This window comes from Protopterus annectens, chromosome 4.part0, assembly GCF_019279795.1.
Source record: "Protopterus annectens isolate FY-2018-M chromosome 4.part0, PAN1.0, whole genome shotgun sequence".
In the NCBI taxonomy this organism is placed as follows: Eukaryota; Metazoa; Chordata; order Ceratodontiformes; family Protopteridae; genus Protopterus; species Protopterus annectens.
The window spans coordinates 721,417,981-721,434,195 of record NC_056733.1 but is presented as its reverse complement, the minus strand read 5'-3'; positions in this window follow the sequence as shown (position 1 = coordinate 721,434,195).

Genomic DNA, 16,215 nt, shown 5'->3' with positions numbered 1-16,215 from the left:
GTTTTGCACTGCTAAGTGAAGCGGCACTGTTTTGAATGTTGCTCAATGACATGTAAGGATGGGAAAACAGCCTATATTAAGCACAAAAGCAAACAAGAAAAATTAGCAGCAGCAGCCAAAAGTCGATCAGATGAGTAGACAATAATAGCAAAAAAATAAAGTCTCCAGGTGACCACTGATGAAGCACGCACTGTGTGAAAGTGCTTATCCAGCTTATATTTTTATATTAAGCACAACAGAGGAGAATTCTACACTTTTCACTGGAGTTCAATCAACTGTTGATATGTCAGGTGGTGCTGGTGAAGGTGCATGCTTTTGGATGCAGAAGTGGGGTATTCAGGAGTCCAGGGTCATGGTTGGGCTCCTGGTTAAAAAAACATGAAACTAGGCTGCTACAGGGTGGTTTCCAGGGCTCAGAATGTATGGTGGAGGCCTGCAACATTTTGGACAGGAAACTCATCTATGTTACTGGTATCCCCTGCACAGTTGGGCAGTGTTGTCATCATTATGATGACCTGAAGAGGAGAAATAATGGAACTTTGGACAACTGGGTCCAAGAAGCTAGAACAGGGAATGCCCCATAAATAAATAAGTAATTTTTCCTCTGTTTTTCCAATATGCAAGCTGAATGTCTGCAAAACTGGTATGCATAATGGTGTACTTCTCTCCCAACAGCTGCAGCCAAGAGGGCTCGCAATGTTGAGTCCCATGTTGGGCACCTGGCCAGGTTGCACCATGAATGTGGTAAGTACAGATGTATTATGCTAACTGTAGTGCAATAAGCAAGAAAGAGTTAAGCATTTACTGCAATAAAGTATACACAAGAAAAACTGTAGTGTAATAAACGGGCAATTAGACCTGTATTGCAATAAATGGGCAATTAGATCTGTATTGCAATAAATAAACAACAACAACTGTAGTGCAATAAGCATTAAACAATACCAATAACAGTAAGCAAAATGGTGTATAGCAGGATTGCATTGTCATAACCATTGCAGTAAAGTTGTATGCATTGATTGTCTATGGTAAGGTTGCTGCAGTCAAGTGTAACACTGTAATAGCTGTAGAATGCAAAACTAATAGCCTGCAAACTGTATTGCTTAACTCATAGTACTGTCCAAGGCTGTCTCCAGGCAAATATTAGTCACATAATGCTCTATGTTCCTCCTACTTCAGGTAATAAAGGTATATGGTTGAGGTAACCCACTCCATGGGCAAATACTGTGTGTAGACTTCACAGATATTTCAAAACAGTAGCAATAAAAAGTATTCACCAGCATTGTTGATTCTAAAATAAAACTATTAATATATGCAGTACGGTTGCATTCCATGCATGCATGTTCTACAGTCACTGCAGTCAATTACAATACTGTAATAGTTCTAGAATGCAGGAAGAATGTCCTGTAACTTGTATTGCTCAGCTCATAGTATGGCTCCAGGTTATCTCTAGGTCAGTATCAGTCACTCAGTAATCAGTAATAACTCAGTATTTCAGTCTGTTAAATGCCTTATACACAGTACATTTTTCCACACACAGTCCTGAGTTCAAATCCAGTGGTGTGTAGCACTAAATTTTCAGTATCAGTCACATAATGCTCACATTTTCTCTCTCCTCAGGAACAAAAGGTATATGGGTGAGGTAGCCCATATTATTAGCAGATATTGTGTTTAGATTTCACAGAATTTTTAAATCAATAGCAAGAAAGTGTTCACCAGCATTGTTAATTCATAAATATGTTTATTTGCGGTGTGGCTGCATTCCTTGCATGTCTGTACTAAGTTGCTGCAGTCAGTTATGACAATATTTGCAGATGTCCCCTGCAATCTATTGGGTTCTATCCCCATGCATCACAACTAAGTCATGACGGCTGTCCAGTTTATGTACTGTACACAAACATGTCTCTCAGATGTCATGATTTCCCGTAATGTAATTAAAACTACCTAATCCATCTGTCATGGGATTGCCAGAGAAAGACTACCTGAATGCAATGCATTACCAAATCGCTTACAGAACATCTTGGTATTTATATAAGTCCAAATTATGTGAAACTGTTCTCTGTAGTTGTGTACTTGCATTTTCATTGTTTGGTCCATACTGACCCATGAAGTAATTTTTCCTCTGTTTTTCCAATATGCAAGCTGAATGTCTGCAAAACTGGTATGCATAATGGTGTACTTCTCTCCCAACAGCTGCAGCCAAGAGGGCTCGCAATGTCGAGTCCCATGTTGGGCACCTGGCCAGGTTGCACCATGAATGTGGTAAGTACAGGGTTGGGAGGGTGGCCTAATGGTTAAGGTGTTTGCCTTACAAACACATGGTGCAGGGTTTGAGTCTAACAAGGGATAATTGGCTAAGCTTAAAATGGCTCACAAGGGCAGTTAGCTTAGTACTAACCTATGAACCTATAAGATATATGTACGTGCTACATCAGCTATAGGAGAATTGTAGTCACTGTACCAAAACTGACACGACACACCTGTAGGGTATTTATTATCAGTGTTTTTAGGGATATAATCTGCAATGCCACTAATGGAATGTTTTTCTCTCTCTCTCCCCACCCATTATCTTCATGTATTTATTATTATGATTTAATATTGACATATGTTGTTAAACTAACTATATTTTTGCAAAATGTGATGTAATATTGTTAAGTGTTATTATGATTCACTATTAACATATTTTGTTAAATTCCTGTTTTGTTGTTGGCATACTGTTACCATACTGAATGTTATGTTATTTACTGTTGTGTTACGCATACTATGCATTCATATGTATTTGTATGTATTAAAACGATGTTCCATTCTGTTAATACTAATGATGGTTTGGTTATTACTAACCTTAATGTATTCTTATCACCACAGCATGTCAAGGTAGGCTGGTTCCAGCTGATCCTTCTACCTTGCCTTAACCAACCTTGGCACCAGGTCCCAGCACATCTGAGACCTAGAATTGTGGTGACCCCTCTGCTGCCCCTGCATTACCTGCAGCATTGGGCAGTACTGCCCCATGGGATGGGGCCCAGTCCCCCTCTGGAAGCAGTGGTGGAGGGGGTGCTATTACTTAGGATGAGCTGCCAGTCTTGGTGCACAGGATAGTCTACTGTGGGTTTCACCACTGCCTGTGCCATATTGAAGGCATGCTGGCCAACCTGGTGGGGCAGCCTCACCCCAGTGCCCAACCTCCAGCACTGCCACCCTTGGGCAGTGAAGGAACAGTGCTAACAGTCCAATGGGTGTGGATATGAGTCATGCAGCTGCCGTCTAGAGGTACATGGGACTTGGATTCCACAACACCCTCTCTATCTCTCGAAGGTGTTCACCCCCTCATCTGTCTCACACCATCCCTGTCTGTTGTCTTGTCTGTCTTGCCTGTCTGGAAATGCATCCTCACCTACCCAACTTACCTTCCCCACATGTACCTATCTCCCTTCCCTGACAATCCACTCACAAGTTAAAAAATACCACCCCATACATAGCTCTCCATTTTGCCCATGTGCCCACTGGACACAAGTAATTTGGTCCAATTGCCTTGACCACACAGTTATGCTGTCCTCACCCCTCTCTCGTCAGTGAGAGTTCAAATCCATATACATATCCTGTCAAAGTGCACAGTTGTTGCTGTACAAGAAATGGATAGCTATGGCTCTTTCCTACACCCTTCCTGCACATCCCTACCTGCTTTCCACTATGTTTTTCACCCTGCTTGCACCCCATTTCACCACTTTCCTATCTCCCCATTTTTCTTTTCTTTATATATTTTAGTGCGATGCTGCATGCCATGCCATGTTGTGCAGCTTTGCTAAGCTCAGCTAAATAGAGCTATATTAATTATATATGTTCTTAAAATTCTTTTATGCATTTACAAAATAAACACCTGTCCCATGTTTCGAACCTGAGACCATTACACTTGCAGACCAGTGCATTAAAATGCCATTCCACTCTTATTTAAAATAGGTGCATTACAAAAACATAGTAATTGCTAGTTACAGTCATTAAGCATGTTTCAGTGTAGCTGTGCGCCACTCTGTGCAAACTTGAATATTTTTTATTTATTTTTATATATTTGCAGTTTGTTTTCCAGGATATTCCATTGGGCTACAAGGAGCCCATTTTCAATGGAATCCTGGGGAGAAAATCTCCAGAGAAATACAAATACATAGTACAGAAAGAGCTCAAATCCATAATATACATTTCAATTAAATGTTAAATACATATTTTGGATAGTAAATAAAAATAAAATAAAACTTAATGGAAAACATGGGAGTATTCCTGGGAAAATGGTGCAATAGTACACCACTACAAAGCCAAAGACATAATATTGGGTGTAAGTGAGGCCTCTGATAGCAGGTACATGTGTCCTTTTATCAGCAAGATGCAGAATAACACCTGCTAAGGCATTACTGGCAAAATACATATACAACTGGGACCCTGGTGCAGAAATACATCCATATAAAAACTTGCACATACTGATGGATGTAGAACATGATTGTCACAGCCTGTAAGGGTGCACATATGTCTTGCAAATACACCTACAGCAGCAATGACTCAGTAGCTCAGTCTGTTAAATGCCTCATAAACAGTACATTTTTGCCACACACACAGTCCTGTGTTCAAATCCTGTGGTGTGTAGTACTGACTTTTCAGTATTGTGAAGCCAGCAATTAATGACAGAGTCATGCACTCTTTGTCCACACAATGCATGTCAAATGAAATGACTGCTTTTAACTAATGGAAGTTACAGATCTGCATGTAGGAACATACTTCATGTATCCCTATAGCAAATGTATATGTGCATAAATTGTCACATCATGCAGTAATATGCTTTCTCAGAAAATGCCAACTCAGGTACTGCAAATGAGGGCCACTAATATCAGAGTGCACCACATAATCCTGTCAGAGTCACAGTACAAATTACCACAGCTGAACAACGAACATACACATTTGAAGTCTCTGCTTGTAACAAGTACTGCCTCATACACACTGCAACTTACTACCAGACTGTAATATATGACCTGGCAGATGACCAAATGGTGGACATATATATATATATATATATATATATATATATATATATATATATATATATATATATATATATATATATATATATATAAATATAGATATTGATATATACCCAATCTTGGTCAAGGACACACCAAACCTGTTTGTATGACATGTTATCAAGGGGTTGTCCATAGGGGACACACCACAGTAGATCTGAGTATTGGGTGTATGATAATACAGCACTAGCTGTCATGGCACACACGGGAATACCTGACTATTGCTACTACCTCAGTTGTATCCACATGCTTTGTTTGTTTGCACTCCGTGGACTATGACATATGTGAGCAAGCAGTGGTTACTGCCAGCCATTTTGGGCTTGCTGTATCTGTACATAGTGTACATCCACATATGTGATCCTGTAATGTGTTCGCCTTTTGTTGTCTTTCAGGAATTATGTACCGTAGATGCCATGTACCCTTCTCGGACATGGAGAATGAAATTATACTGAAAGCACTAAGGCAATATCATTACATCCTACTATCCAGGTGGAGATAAAGCAGGGGACAGCGGGCTGCATTGTGGGCAGACCTTGTCTGTGATGTGAATATATACACTCATACACTCATACTCAGATTGTGGCCAATACAAATAACACAGTAGCTACTGTAAATGTGAGATTTATGGAAGTATTACCTTGTGCTGCAACATGTGGCGGTACTGACATTACCCCACCCTCAACTTTTCACAGGTCTATCAGGTATTGCCCAAGGCCATGGTCCTGCTCCTGGTAAGCATGGCATTTGATTTGTTAAGGAACAGTTATATTCTAGTACAGGTAAGGGCCACAATAATGCAGTATGTAAACATAACTATGTGTGTAAACAGCATAGGATGTTTTTAAATTCCACTTTGGAACAGGTACCTAAGGTTTCTGGAAGGGGTAGAAACAGGAGTGTAGTTCAACAGATACACTTTGGCAGTCACAGTTAAGAGCAGGTAAGGCACATGATTTAAATGAGGCAAGAAATTTAAAATGCCTTTTAAAATACAACAGGTTGAAGTCAAATACATTAGGCAGTGAAATGTGTATTTCATATATTTATTAAGAGAGTTGCACCAGGTTTTGATGTGATGTTTTTTCAAGTATAGAGTCTTACTGATTAGTTAAAATGTAAATATTACTGGTCATGTTTTATTTACTTCAAGTGATTGTTATAAAGGCCCTGAGTTGAATTTGTATTTTGTTCTGAGGAAGTGTTTTGTGGATGAAAGGGGATAAGAAAGTTGTCTGACCACTAATCCAGTTGTGGGTATTCACAGTTAAAAGTATTGGAGGCTTTTCATACACAATAGCACAAGTATTAATGTACTTCTTTTTTCTTTCTTATTGCAGGTGACCATGGGGGTTGGTGTCTGTCCCCTACACAACCTGATATCAGTGTCTCTTCAGACTCTGACGATGATGTCGGCCACAGTGAGACACAGGTGAGGGTGTCAGAGGCTGAATCTGTCCCAGAGGTAGACATCCCACTGTTGCCACACACAGTCTGTGTGCCCACACATACCCCATCCCCAGAGGCCACAGATATTGGACAGTATGAGGGCGGGGACATTAAACAGAAAAGTATAGCAACTATGGCTCCAGTGAGTGTAGACACTGGCCTTAGCAAGAGATATGGTGAGGTCCCACACAGGCCGATTGACGGGGTACTTGTAGGAGGCCTGCTGTCCATCCACCATCTGTTGCAGGTGTCACATCATGGGTCACACAGCGCATGTTTCAGGCTGTCATGGAGGCACAGACACATTCTGGATGCAACACCAGATGTTTTCTTAGGGTTATGGATGCAGTACAGTCTGCACCCGTGACTGCCTCCACCGCATTGAGGCAACCCTGGATCAGTTCACTGATGCAGTGGACAATGCTAGGCTGAAACTGTGTCTGTCTTGGACCACACATTGTCTGTGCTGGAAAGTGTAGTTGGAGTTGAGCGTCGGACCTGTGGATGTAGATCAGCAACCTCATCTCCTGCACCTCCACTAAACACCCTGTACAGGTGATGATACCTGTGCCATATCCCTGTCATCCTTACCATTGATGCAGGGAAATGAAGCTATCTGTCTAATGCACAGAGTGACTATATAAGTTAATATGTACTTGTGCAATGCAGTGTTGGTTCACCATGTCATTTGTAGTGGTTACCAACAGATACTATATGCTGGCATTTGTCATGAGTATGTCACATACATTTGTATACCTTATTTTGTATGATTTTGTATTGGCTGTATAGCATAGTAGAAGGATGACTCACTGTAAGGGCATTAACCTAGTATGTGACGTTAGTACTACATGCCTATGGGAGAGATTTATCTAGCAAACTGAAACACACCCTTGGAACAGAACACTGCCTAATGGCACACAGAGCACTTCAGTGCACCTCAGCACATGTCATCTGTCTGACTGGCTGTGTGACCATTATCTCAACACAGGGCAACTGCCTATGTCCCACTTGGAATGGGGCAATATGTGCTCATCCTGCAACTATGGTTATGATGATGTCTGTGATTGTGAGGGCTGTATAGCCATTATTCTATTTCAGTTCAAACATCATATGATTCCATAACATGATGTACAATGCATTAACAGCTCATGCACAAGCATGGCTACATTGAGGCTAGCACCACTTCCAATCACTTTGTACAGTTCATGCCAAGGCACACACGTATTGCATGTTGGCTGCATGTAGATGTGAACACTTAGCTATGTAATGGTACATACTACAGATCACAGAATGTGTTGCATGCAACACACCTCATGTCTGCTAATACTATCAGTTTAGGACATATTATGCTTGATGACATAAGCAGGCCTTGTTGTGGTCAGTCTGTTGGGATGCCACATCACCTGCTACAAATAAAGAACTACAAAACGTACCTTTGTCTAAGTTACAAACGTTATTCCATATGGATATATGCAAATGCACTTTGTGGGCTGGAATGAGATTACATCCTCTACCTATCTAGTCTTATACATTATAGATCACAATAATTATTGCTTGAGACACATATTACATCTGATACTATACTGTCAGCTGGTAGTCTTAAGCCAGCTGACATCATCAGGTCTTGTAGACGAGGGCAGTTTGGAAGCCAGCAGCATGTTACAGGCCCAAAAAGTGCATATTCATTGCAGGTGGATAGCCCATGAGAGCATGTCCATTGTTTTGTAAGGGAATACACACACACACACACACACACACACACACACACACACACACACACACACACACACACACACACACACACACACACACACATGGGCTGGAGTGAAAGTACAACCCCTACCTTTCTAATTTTATACACTATAGATGACAGTACTTATCACATGCACCACAGCTTACATCTGATACTACACTGTCAGTTGGTAGGCTTAATGTGGCTGACATCATCAGGCCTTGTAGAAAAGCACAGTTTGGAAGCAAGCAGCAAGTTACAGGCCCAAAAAAATGCATAACCATTGCAGGTGGATATGAGGGCATGTGTGTGTTGTTTTGCAGGGGAATATACCCACCCACCCACACAAGTGGGCTAGAGTGAGATTGGAAACCCAGCCTATCTAGTCTTATAAACTACAGATTACAGTACTTATTGCACACACCACAGATTAAATCCACTGTATATGTGATTGCAGGCACAGCACTTGTGCATTACACAAACTAGACTTGTGTTGAACAGCATCTGTGGCCTGCAGAGTGATATTGCTTCATTCTGTTATCTGCATATAGTATCCTAGCAGTGAGATAACTGTTTTTTTTCCTAGTTATGGGTGTACAGTTACCAGTATGGCATATGTGGCTGCTTGCAGGTACATAGCAAACCTGTGGGCAGGGACAATGTGCCCTGTCCATACCGCATATGTGTGTTGACAACATTATACATTACACCACCTGCTCACCTGTGTCTGTTTACATGTGACATTCAACAGGCACAGTGGTCTGCAGGTAAGTAGATTATGTACTGTTGCACCCTTAGTTTTGATTCTTTGAGCAACAGTATGGCTGTGTGATAGTACAGACTTACTCACCATTATTAGGGTATGTTGGACAATGCACATACCCACACACATATTTCTGTATATAACAGGGATTTATATATAAATGTAGCTCTGTGTGTATGATATGTATATGTGTTATGTAGATATATAGTGTATACATCATTTTATTATATATAGCTATATATATATATATATATATATATATATATATATATATATATATATATATATATATATATATATATATTGGTCTATATCTATTTAACACTACACAGTGATAGATATACTATGCATGTGAAAGAGAGATAGTGACAGATGGATATCTATATGTATATGTCTGTATGTATAGACATTTATACATGACAGGACATTTTGATGAAGGGGCAACAGAACTGTGCTCATTTTAACTAAGTGTCTGGCCATACCCAGTGGGACTGTCAGTACTTATAAAGTGACTCCAGGCCACACATACCTGTACTCCAGTCCAGGATTTTGAATATTACAGACATTAACATCTGCCCCTGTTTCTGCAGTACTGCACTTCACTCAAAAAATGTCCACAGCATTCCTCAGCTCCCTGCTGTACTTAATATGTGACTGAGGTTGCTAATGTTACACCACCAACAGACTGACAGTATACATACCTCTCAACTGTCCTGATTTTCACAGAATGTCCAGAGTTTTGCCTCACATGTTTTGTCTGTTCCTCATACATTTGTGGTCTTCTGGCGAATTATTGAAAATTGATGTCACTATGTTATAGTAATACAGACAAACATTGTGTTTCAGACCATCTCCCTTGTCTGATGTCATGAATATTCCAACCATGAGGTCTAGTGAATATTAAGGAGCACATACTATTAGACTGGGTGTCTGTAGTCCCATGTGGATGTTACATCTGTCCAAACAGCCCAGTATATTTCCTTTCATAACAGCAGCAGATCTATACAGACAATGCCATATTATAGTAATCCTTACAATTAGTGTATAGGCTAGAGACTTACCTTGTGAATGCACAGTTGACAGACCTGTAGTTCAGGGCTGACTTTGTGTGATGCAAGCAGTACACAGCCAATACATGGATAGGTACAGGTTGTGTGGGTTGCTTGGCATCAGCTATTTTAATATATATATATATATATATATATATATATATATATATATATATATATATATATATATATGTGAGTTGGAGTAAGGTATCATTCCCTAGGGACCTAGGTTGTCAGTGAATGTGCTATGTGTTGTCTCTTAGCCAATGGTAGGGCATACTGGGCACATCTGCCTACAGGGACATCATCAGGGGGCTCCTCCTCCAAGTCCTTCTGTGAGTGAGGCTGTAGTGACCTAGGCACTGGTGGTGGGCTGTGTATCCCTTCCCTTTGCTGATCCTGCTGCAGCTGTTTCTGCAGGATTGTATTGTGTAGCATGACACATACTGTGAACATATGTGCACATGTGGCTGGAGAGTACTGCAGGGCTCCACCAGGTATATCAAGGTACAGGAACCATGACTTCAGCAGCCCAAACACACACTCCATGATGTTCCTAGTTTGTGCGTGTGTCTCATTATGGTGTTCTTCCTTGGGTGTGTGTATTTCTGATGGGTGTCTTCATCCACATTCCATTGCATAGCCAGCATCTCCCAGTAAATGGCCATGTGGGACGTCCCCAGCAAACATCTGGTACAGCTGTGATGTATGCCAGGTATGGGAGTCCTGATAAGTGGCAGGGCTGCCAGCACACACATTCTTGATAATGTCCTAGGCATTGCACATGACCTGGCAGTTGATGGAGTGGTACCCCTTGTGGTTGATGTAGATTCTACCCCCCGCACTGGGTGGTGCCTTGATGTGTACATAAGTGCAGTCTGTAGCACCCAGTACCTCAAGATAGTGTGCTACACAGTAGAGGTGTTGCATATTGCTGGCCCTCACCTCAGTGGTGAGGGTAAATTAAATGTGCTCACTGGCATGTGGTAGCATGACATCCAAGAACTGGTGGAGTACCCCGGATGCTGATGCCTGTGATACCCCCATCATATCCCCAGTTGGTGTTTGGAAGGTACCTGTGGCTATTATCCTAAGGGCTACACATACCTTTGTTTCCACTGGGATGAGTTACCTTTTGTTGGCTCGGGGTCTGAGTTGAGGGCGGTAGAGCTCAGAGAGGTCTTGTAGTATGTCCCTGTCCACCCTGTAGTGCTCTATAATCTCCAGCTCATGTAGCTCCTGGAAGGTTACCTGGGCCTGAACACATTTCTCCTTCTCTGCCTAGGCCTACTGTCAGCAGCAGCAGCAGCAGCACTGACTTCAGCGTCTAGCACACACAGATGTAGCAGACCTGCAGCAGCCCCTAGCATTCTTTCAGTTAAAATTTCCAAGTTTGTATTACAATGGTGCAGAGTATGGAGGGAAAAATCAGATTGCATTTGTAAGGTTTATACTCCTTGAAGGCTACAGCCGAGACGTCAGAGAGAGAGAAATAAATTTGTTATCGAAGTTGTGGATTCTTTTGTTGTTTCATCTAGTTTCCTGCTGGTTTTGGGTTGTTTATATACATGAAGAAAGATTACAGTCATAAAAATATAGGATGGGCAAATAATATGGAACATAGGGAATGAACAGTGTTCAGGAATAATAGTTCTATGTCAATGAGTAATGAAAATTCTGGATGTTATATTAATCAAAATGGGAAGATTGACAATTAAAGATGTAAAATGGCAATACAAAGTGTAGAAAATCGCTCCTATATATGCACACATGATTAGTAAAAAAAGGGAGAATCTATTTCAGAAAATATTGGATTATGTATATGTAAACACGGATATAATAACTAGCGTCTATATCAGCATTTTGAAAATTGAATAGATCGAATCACTAAATGTCGAACTGACATGATCGAACTATCCAATTTTTGAATGCCGATAAAAAACAAAAAACAAACCAACAAACCAAAAAAGGAACTAACTGGTGTAAGCAGGGTGGCAAGCCCCCCTGCACCCCCCACCCCCACTACTTAAATATACCAACTCCGAGATCGCACTACATTGAGGTAAATGGAAATCTCTGCTTACGGAGATTTCCATTTACTCGTTCAACGTTCTGCACTTTCGACATTCTCGATGTGACAATATCAAATTCAATATTCTCAGCATTTGAGATGCTGATAGGGACCCTAATAATCATAGTAGATTTCAACTGTGACTTAAGGGGAAATAAAAAGAAAAGTGGAAAAGACATAAAAATATGATAGAAGTAATAAAATGTGGAAAATTAGTTATATGGAATAAAAAAAAACATGGATGCTGATTTTACATGGGATATACATGCTACAGTGATTGTGCTCAGCATGTGGCAACATGCAATGCATATCCTGGCAGGTGATGAAATCTCCAACTTCATCAGTACTCTTGCATGGTACCACAGCACCAGCTGCTCGGGTAGTGCTACCTGAGAGTGCAGATAGTGCAGGAGCAGCAGAGGCAGTACTGCCAGGTTGTGTCCCATATGCGCTGGGCATTGGTGCTGGAGACAGTGGAGTGGGGACAGGCTGATCCACAGCTGTACTGTGAAGTATTTAGTGATTTGTTTCAGATGAATGACATGGAGACATTTTGATGACACATGACAGACAATAAAAAAAGACAGATAAAAGAGAATTAGTACCATCATATCAGACATACAATGCATTATCACAATTATGCAACCCTTTTATCTGAACTATTATATTTTAGTATACGTCCTAACAACTGCAAACTATAATTAGGGTTTGTTCAAAGTAATTCTTGCAATATGCATATATTGCACATATGCTTGGCCCATAATTATAGTTAATAGCAGGGCATTTATGCCACTTGTATAGAGTTTAATTTATGTAATGTTATTAAAGAAATATAGTGTTGTGCAGTTGTTACTTATGTTATTTTAATCCATAACCTCTGACTACAGTCTTTCACGTGACTTCTGAAGTTGGTTTATGCTACAGACTTATGCATACATACTTGCTTTTACAGTAGTAAACAAAAATATATATCATTAACTTTTAAAGCTGCAATAATATTTCTCTTGTGCTGCATATATACCAATTGCTTTCCTCAGTCTCTGCAGATGATCAGCATGAGCCTGCCCATTCAACTCAATTTCATCATTAGCTGTGAAAAAAAGACCAGAAGAGCATTGTGCATACCAGTCTTCCCTATATTTAGCTTTCTATGTATTATAAATTCTCTTTATTAGCATACTTACACAACTGTGGGATGCCACTAGTTTGAAACTCATCCAACCACTGGTTGTGTGTGCATCCCTCTTATGCCTTGACAGGCCATTGAAGTGTTGGCTATACTGTTCTCCAGTGAGTGGGATGCCAGTCACATTAGGTATAGCCTGAGCCAGACTACTTCAAGCCTTAGAGATGTACTGGGAGCCAGAATAGTTCCCCTGCAGAAGCCTTTGGCTGTGAAACTTTACCAGGAGTCCAATAAGTATCCTGGACTCCTGAACACCCCACTTCTGTACCCTAAATCGAGCACCTTCCCCTCTAATGCCAGACATGTCTAATTGCAAAATTAAAGCAATGGCAAACAATGATTTCCTGCTAATTGCAGTTATCATGTTTACTGGAAGTGTGCAAACCTGAGCAATGATGCCGGCCATGTTTGAATTGATGTTAAGTGAAGACCAGCAGTGCCAAACAAGCTGGAAATCAGTTTTGTAGATTGGAAGGTTAATTTGACACTTGACATTACTTTACTGCTGTAACTGTTAGGTGATTTCACTTTGCAGACATGCATTGGTGGCATACATTTCATGAAATGACACATTTTTGGTTTGGCTTTATACACTGATACAATTGATTTTTACAGTGTGAGATTCAAACCTAGGCATAGGGCACAAAGCATTTTCTTGCACAGTAGTGATTTTCCATCTTTGCCACAGAAGAAGTACTTTTCATAATCATGAATCATTCATAAATACAGATGACAGTTTGAGGTGCTAATCATGTATGTGTGTAGCATGACAAGGTCAATATATATAGATTCATTTGTGTATCTGTCTTATTTATGTGTGGAGGCCATCCAAGATCAGATAGCAGAATTATATTTGCAGAAATATAGTAGACAGTATACATTCAATCATACATGTGAAAATACAATAAATATGTCTTACACCTCATACATATAATGCATATGAGCTCCACTATTTATGATTATGTCTACAGTGCTATATGTGAAATTGAATATAATGTGAAAGAGAACAACAGTAAAAATGTCTGAAATGCCCTGTATTAGAATACAGGACCCTGCGTATGGTATCCTTGCACTTACACCTGTTGCTGAAATAAGGCTTGTATATTTTTGTGTATAATACAGTATTACAGTTCTACACTTACACCTGCTGCCTAAGGAGTAGTTAAGTGACAGTTGCACAATTACCTATTAATTCTTAATTTCTGTGTGTTAATCACTGTGCAATGCAGCTTAGCATGTTTGCACAGTGCCCAACAGAATTAATAGAATGTATCAATTTTAAATTGTTGACTGTCTGCATCCAGTCTACATGTGTTCAATGGCTGCAGATGTTGTGGAAGCTTGCTAACCACCTCTCAATGCTCCTAAGCAACATTGCACGATGGAAAGCAAAAACTGCAATAATATATCCTTTTTGACCTTTATACTGTCTACACCCTCTCTGTAGATGTCCTGTCTGCTTCCTGTATGGTCAACTAGCCCAGGTTTGTGCACTGCTAAAAATCAAGCAAACAAGATAAGCACAGCTAAACCTGACATTCATTGTGTTTCTCCATTTTACTTATTTGCGCTAAGCGATGGACTGTGCAAACACTGGCATTAAAAAAATAAATAAATAAACACAAAAAAGGGAAAATTAGGTGAAATGAAAAATGAAATCTATTATATAAACAACAATACAACATTTATGTTGGCACACATGAAATATTTTTACATAGGCCTGGATTTGAACTCTCACTGCAATGGACCTTGAAAACACAAAAAAGGGTGTCTTATTCCTCTTTGCCACATAAACAACTTTGCAGCACAGAACTAAAATCATCATGCATACAGCCAAATGCAACATCATCCACACTGCTAACAAAAAATACAATTGTTTGTACATGTATTAAATTAAGAAGTAGTGCATTGTTTGCAGAAATGCAATTTCTGTCTTCTCTCTCTCTCTCTCTATTGTCCAGTCTTGTCTTATCTGACCTGTAATCTGACATATGGAGTCTGTAAGGCATTCTGTATCATTGTCCTTAAATGCATGAGAATATTAAATAGCAATAATATATAGTTGTCAACAAATGAAGGGGAGGTTGGATGTTACTGAACAGAAACTGTGAAATGTGTGATGCTTACTTACCTTTAAAACCTTGATACAATTACTTCTACACTTTGTAAGTCTAACCTGGTTGAAACACCCACTGGAGGTGGGGGAGTCTGAATTGCTGTTGTGTTTTCCCTCTCCCTACCAGTAACCATTCACAGTTGCAATCCATTAGCAACAAACACTGAGTGAGTGCCTGCACTATATTTACATGTGATTCATAGAGACAAGCATTTGGGATTCAGCAGTTCTAATGAGTTCACACCTCATTTGCAATCTTCACTGTGCTCACAGCCCTGAATCAACACCATAAAAAGGGAACTATGTAGCTAGGGGACCTGAAGGTGAGGAGAATTGTTTATGTGGATAACGCAGAAGAAGATATTTCTTGGGTATTTATCTGCACATTTGCTTGCATTTGTCAGCTATATACTGCATATGCTGAAATGGCAGTAAGAAAATTGTTTTGTACACACACACACACACACACACACACACACACACACACACACACACACACACACACACACACACACACACACACACATATATATATATATATATATATATATATATATATATATATATATATATATATATATATATAAATATATTATCAAATGCTACTTTATCTGTATGCATTTCTTAGAAGTGTACTGATGGCATGGCCATGTTTGTCAGGGCATGTCAGTTTCTTAGATGGACAGCCTTATTAACTGTCATCACAAGTGCTAATGTAACAACTGTTTTTGTCTGTACATTCTTATATTGTTATCTCCGTAAAATGTAAATGTCCTATATTGTTAATGACAC